Below are 6,855 nucleotides of genomic sequence, written 5' to 3'. Positions count from 1 at the left end.
TGTCAACTGCCACTCGCTGAAACGGTAGGTCGATGGCTGCCATCTTTCCCAGAGGTGCAGGACCAACTCCTCTCTTCGGAACTGTGCGCTGGCACATGTCACATGAGCGAACAAACCGCTTAACATCACTCTGAACACCCGGCCAAAAGAACTCCTCGGTGATCCTAGACACCGTTTTTTGAACACCCTGGTGTCCGGCCATAATGGCGTCATGTCCTAAGCGTAGCACGGTCTCTCGCATATCTCTTGGTAACACCAGCTGTTGGACACGCCTTCCTGAACTAAATACGCATTCCCTGTGCAAAAGACCATTTACCAATTGATACTCGAATGACGACCGACTCTTCTTTCTTTTCACCTTTTCCCCGACTCTTTAGAAGCAAGCCTTCAAGCTCGGGTCTTCCTTTTGCCTAATTGCAATTTCTCCCGGTGTTACGCTCAGGCACATCGTAACAGGAGCAGAGAGCGGACGCTGCATTGCTCGGGCTGTCGCTTGAGCTCTTGTCTCCACTGCCGACGAGAAACTGACTGCACCCGTCAGAGCTGTCGCAGGCCATTCCTCCTTTGGATGTTCTTCAACGTCGAGCATCCTCCATTCGGGATCGGGGTCTTCGACACCTCTTGCACCCGTAATGTTCCCCAAGATGAGATCGTAGATGGGTTGGTGTACGCATTTTGCCGCTACCTGCCAAGTATAATATGGCGTGGACACTAAAATCCTGGCTTTATGAAGGTACCTTATTGTGCTGTCTACCAGAGTGACGGCCAACGCTTCCCCTGTAAGATCCTCGTCGTTCACCAGGCTTCTACGAACCAAGACTGTATTAGCTCCGCTGTCTCTAAGCACCAATATAGGATGGTCCCCTATTTGCCCAACCACCACTGGCATTGCTGCTTTCGACTTGGGTGTTCCACTCACTGCCTCATTTTCCAGCGGCGTTTGCTCTCCTTTCAGCTCTGGAACTTCGGGTGGCGTGACAAGTTCTACCATTGAGTCGACAAAGCATGCAGCTCGGTCCTGCGTTCTGTATCGGCACTCGTCCAGAGTATGACCCCTCCTCTTACAACCTTGACACACAACCTGTGTTTTCTGGGCAGCGCTACTAGTCCGACAGTCAGCTGCATGGTGTTCCACCTTGCTGCAGAGAAAACACCTTACTGGCGCCTTAGACGCACCGCCATAAGCTCTTGGTTTTGCCGCATCTGTCTCCAGGACATTTTGGGTGTCCTCCTTTCCCTTACTCAAATTTCTTAGCCCTTGAGCCTCGAGGAATTGGTCTGCAGTGTCGGCGAACTCTTCTAATGAACACAACTTTCTTTCCTTTAGGAATAGCGCCAGCTGTGAGATGCAACACGCTAAAAATTCCTCTGTGACCAACCCCTTCAAAGCTCTTTTCTGTGTTTGACATATCAAGCCACCTGTCAAAATAGTCGGTCAGCCTGCAGGAAAACTGCTTCGCGGTTTCCGAATCCTCAGGTTTCGCGGTGCGAAATCGCACGAAAACCCTCTGCCGTAAGCCTGAATCTTTGTAGGAGCGCCTTTTTTACTTTCTCGTAGTCCATGGAATGAGCAGCGGGCATTCTTCCAAACATATTCAGCGCCTCTCCAACTAAACACATGCTTAATGCCGTGGCCCATTCACTGCGCTCCCAGCCTTGCCTCAAAGCTATCCGCTCGAATCGTTGCAGATATGCATTCAAATCATCTCCTGTGTCATCAAAAGGAGCCATCAGCTTCCTTGGGCAAACTCTGGCTGGTCTAGGAGATTCTGTACCCGCTAAAGAACGCTGATCATTGTCCGTGATCTCCTGATATCCTCTCGCCACATGCGCCTGTTTCCACAAAATAAACACCTTCTCCCGTTCTATCCTTCTTTTCTCCTGTTCTTCTGCCTCGCGAGCTCTTTTCTCTTCTCGCTCTTCTGCCTCACGAGCTCTTTTCGCCTCGCGTTCTTCTGCTTCACGAGCGTCTGCGCGTGCTTGCGCCCTTTCTTCTCTCTGCCTTTTTGCCTCTTCTTTCTCCTCGTCACAGAGACGCATCGCCTCTTCCTTGCTTAACCCTAGCTTGAGCGCCAGCTCTAAGGTTTTCGCTAAGTCCATACTTTCTGCCGTCGAGAGACCGGAAAAATCCGAGACAAAGCAAAAAAAAGGAAATGTATCCTGGCACAGGCTCGCCACTTATCTTTGCCACGGATCTCTCCGGAGAACACTCGGACCGAAAGAATGGACTAGGCGACGTGTGTACCCGCACAAACGAACATTTAATACACCCTACGCGACACACACACTAGAACACAAAACTAACACAACACACAAAAGCTATAGATACATACGACCCGGGCACACTGCTACTAGCGTCTACTACTAGTGTTCTACTATTAGCGGTCGGCGTTCGTGCTCACGGTTGGTTCGGTTTGGCTGCGGCGTTGTATGGATCCAGTAGGCGGCGTCGAGGCGGCGTTCGCCGTGCTCGGGCTGGCGTCGCTGGCAGTGTTCGACGTGCTCGGGCTGGCGTCGCTGGCTGCGTCGTACAAGCTCCAGGTCCAAGCGCCTGTGGAGGTGATGCCGGTGTTGTTGGCGGGGGGCACCACCCGGATAGGTGGCAACAGCGCTGGAGACACCCCTGACCGTAGCAGGTGGTAGCGTCCTCCGTTGACTCCCCGGAACGGGCTCAGACACGGCAGGAAGTCCACGATGCGATGTCATAGAACGCGAGCTCACCGGAGCAGTAGCCGGCGTCGCTCTCTTCCAGCCGATGCGTCCCTGACCCGCCAGAGCCTCCGCTTCTCTGCTGTTCCCCCCGGGCCTCGCTCTCACTCCCCCTTTTATAGCCTGGGTGTTAGTCCACGTAAGCCTTGTCGTCGTCTTCTCTTCTCCACCAATCATCTCTCTCCACGTCACCGTATGCTTCTCCACCAATAATCTCTCCCCATCTCAACAAATGCTTCTTCTTCCTTTTTTTTATTCTTCGGTTAACTCGCGTCATCTTCTTCACCACTTATTCCTTTCAATAATAATTGGTTTTGGGGGGAAAAGAAATGGCGCAGTATCTGTCTCATATATCGTTGGACACGTGAACCGCGCCGTCAAGGAAGGTATAAAGGAGGGAGTGAAAGAAGAAAGGAAGAAGAGGTGCCGTAGTGGAGGGCTCCGGAATAATTTCGACCACCTGGGGATCTTTAACGTGCACTGACATCGCACAGCACACGGGCGCCTTAGCGTTTTTCCTCCTCAAATCGCAGCCGCCGCGGTCGGGTTCAAACACGGGAACTCCGGATCAGTAGTCGAGCGCCCTAACCACTGAGCCACCGCGGCGGGTACCCGTTTTTCCTTTAAAATTTAATTTAGGCTCCTTAATATATGTGAGAGACTGGCCGTCGGCGCTGCTCGCAGTCCTGCTCGTCGTTTTGTGTCGCCCGCCGTGAACCCTTTCTCCTGACTTATATGTGTACAAACCCCCTTTCAAGACCTTTAATTATTCCTGTATGTGCAGGTGGCGTTGGACACTCCGGCTATGATACGTGAAAGCAAATTCTTTTTCCCTTAGAAAGGTGCCAGGTCCGCCCTCTGTACACTTTACGTATAATACCCCGCGCCATTTGCATTTTAGCAACACGATGTAAAGCATATCTGCTGTGGAGGAACATATAAAGAAAGCTTTTGTGAATGAAACTACAGGTTTTACGAAACGTGCCTCGCTCAAAGACAGTCGCGTGCGCCTTCAGTGGAAAAGCTTTCCAGGCGTTAAAAACTGAGAAGTGGTGTACTTGTAAGCATACCTCTGTGTGCACCTTCCGTCAAAAGCCATCACGGTTAACAGAGATCAACCGGACCTCAAGCAAACAGGCAGCCACCATAATCCTTTCAGAGGGCGGTCGGCTCGAAGCCCCCTATATTCGCTGTTTCCCATGGCGGTCATAATAGCAGGTTGTGTTCCGCTATTTGCAGGAAGTAAACCGCTCGGCAAAAGAGCAGCTATGGATGAACGATCTCGGGTGATTCCAAGCAGGAGAGGCCGTACCCCCCAAGCGCTGCTGTTTCTCCTTCGAAAGCGCATTCTGGAGCTGTACAAGACGGCTATGCCACTTGCACGCACTCTTGGAGCAAACTCCATGTCCCGCTCAGGAGGCGGCGGGTGGAGTTGTAATGGGGTGATTTTCGTAGCCGGCTCGTTTCTGCCCATGGTGGAGACCCATCCGCGGACACTGAGTGGTCGCGTGATGCCTTCACGCTTAGAGAGATTGTTTTTTTTTCATTCTGCAACGAGCTCATTATACATACCGAATCGCCGGCAAAGTATGCGCAATGAAATTCAGTAGGATTTCGTAGCCCTGGCGAGCGTTGTGCATTGCCCGAAGTGATTTACTTTCAGGTAACCGGTATCGAGTTCTCCCAGTACCGCTCGCTTGTGGGAAGCTTGCCGGTGGCTCCGAATTGCGAGTTGCTTGCTGTTTTGCTGGGTAGAAGCCGCAACTACCACTTGTGAAACAAGTTGTAAAAGGTGGCACCGGAAATAAGTTGGAATCACGGGAGAAGAGCGCATGTCTTTTTTACTTATTTACAAATTCGGTTTGTTTTGGAACGGCAGACGCAATAAAATTGACTGCGGGTCGCTCCTAACCTTTTCACCACTTTTCACGTCCTCTTCTTTTTTTCACCAATTACCCCTCTTTTATTTTCTGTGTACCCGAAACACACGCAAGTGTGAATGGCGATCTCAGGAAATAGGCCCGCCGTATTTTCATTGGTTTACCTGTAACTCCACCGTTCATTATTCATGAACTCTGCTATGCCCAGCTTTCTTAGATATTCAGCAAATGGCGCATTTGTTGGCCGCCAGCAGCAAACAACGGGCAATTCAGTGACAATTTATTAACTTGTAATTTCGACCAATCTGTATACTCACGGGGCATTCTGCATGAACATAATGGCTGCCGTGGCCGACACTACAGCATCACTGCCAAATGTGACCGATAAAGTGTTTCTTCCACTCATACCACCTGTTACCGATGGCTGAGAAAATCAACGGGATGTACTACGCATCTAAAATCCCACAGTGGTATTGAATTGTCAGCACTATGCTGCATGAGGTAGAAGCCTTGAAAGCTGTATTTGATATTGGAATTTACATAAATGTCTAGGAGGCTCCAAAGGTCCCCTCCAAGATTTTAAGGTTATCTGAAAACGCCTGTTTTCGAGCAAATTTCCGAGCTACTTACGGACTCTGACCATGCCGATAAAGTTCTTTGTAGGTCCATTGGTGTGTTGAACACATCCCTCTTTTTACCTGTGCTCATCGGTGTTTTCCTTTGTAATGTATCGGAGATACCTGCTATTGTTTGCAGCTGGGGCACTGGTAACTAGAGATGACTGTTGAAGCACACTCAAAATTCTGGCACGTCACCCTTACCCCGGGTTCAACACTACAACAAGTCATGGTAGTCGCTCTAACGGGGTGTTCTATTTAATGCGCCGCTAAATTCTGAGCGGCCTTTTCGCTTTACAGATGTTTGGGTTGTACGAAATACAACACATCTTACACATATAAATATATCGTGCACGAGCTTGACCTTGGTGCCCGTTTTCTTTGATTTACACCCGTCTATTGCGATTTCCACCCGTCTATACTCCTTCTTCATCTTCTTTACCCTTCCGTTAATCCACGTCGTCCTTATCGCCACCCTCGTCGTCTTCTTAAAACCTCTTTCGTTCATACCTTTATTTCAGACTCCCTATTTTATGCGACATGCCGAAAGGTCTTGTGCAAGGGCTATAACGAAATCAGGCTCCCCCAGGTTGAGAATGGGCCCCCAGTGGACGATATTCTATCGGCTGTACGATGCCAGTGCTTACTGTTTTTTGTCGTCAGGCCATCCGCGAAGACGACGCTCCGATAATTGAGATATACTCGGCCATCTGTAATATCCGTTGTGGGGACCTGCCCTGCAGCCCCCTGAGTTTGCTTTCCCGCGAGGCACCGTGCAGCGGTGGTCTCACCTCGAGGCTGAGCGCATTCCCTTGTGAGTTACATTAACTGCCAAGAGAGGGCGCCAGCATCGCTGCGCGCAGACTGCCAAGCCCACGCGCGGGAGAGGGGGCAGGGGTGCTTCGGCTGGGATCGTCGGCCTGAGCGGACGTGTCGCTCGCGGCTCCGCTCTTCGCCGGCGGGGCGAGGAAGCGACGGGGAGACAGGCTCCCGTACTCGTCCCGTCCGGCCTTCGGAGTATATATCCCTTGCCCTAGCACGGGCGAACATTCGCTCGGAACCTTGCTGGTGAGTCGGACGTCCTCGATTCATTAGCGTACCTTGTTGCTAGCTGGCGTTATTGTTTCTGTAGCAATAAATGCCTGTTTGTGTCAGCCAATGTGTCGTTCCTTTGTTCCCTCAGAGCAAAGCCTGCCGTGATCGGCGAGCGCTCAGTAGCGTAAGCGATCACGGGGTGCGGTCCGGGCGGCTTTGAACCGTGTCAGCCGTGATTGAGTGGGGAGAACGTACTTCCCAATACAAACCCCACATCTGGCGCCCAACGTGGGGCTCGAACCCACGACCCTGAGATTAAGAGTCTCATGCTCTACCGACTGAGCTAGCCTGCCCTGCAGCCCCCTGAGTTTGCTTTCCCGCGAGGCACCATGCAGCAGTGGTCTCACCTCGAGGCTGAGCGCATTCCCTTGTGAGTTACATTAACTGGCAAGAGAGGGCGCTAGCATCGCTGCGCGGAGACTGCCAAAGCCCGCGCGCGGGAGAGGGGGCAGGGGGGCTTCGGCTGGGATCTTCGGCCCGCGCGGACGTGTCGCTCGGGGCTCCGCTCTTCGCCGGCGGTGCGAGGACAGATGTGGGGTTTGAATTGGGGAGAT

At 51.8% G+C, this 6,855-nt stretch overlaps 1 non-coding gene across 1 annotated transcript; it reads right to left on the bottom strand.

Annotated features, from left to right (window-relative positions):
• Positions 1–6,518: 6,518 nt before the first annotated feature.
• On the bottom strand, positions 6,519–6,594 carry TRNAK-CUU (transfer RNA lysine (anticodon CUU)). Its single transcript has one exon. It is a non-coding gene; the product is annotated as a tRNA-Lys (tRNA).
• Positions 6,595–6,855: the final 261 nt, after the last annotated feature.

Source organism: Amblyomma americanum, chromosome 6 (assembly GCF_052857255.1).
Source record: "Amblyomma americanum isolate KBUSLIRL-KWMA chromosome 6, ASM5285725v1, whole genome shotgun sequence".
NCBI lineage: Eukaryota > Metazoa > Arthropoda > Arachnida > Ixodida > Ixodidae > Amblyomma > Amblyomma americanum.
The sequence above is the reverse complement of the archived record's forward strand: the minus strand, read 5'-3'. Positions and strand labels throughout refer to the sequence as shown.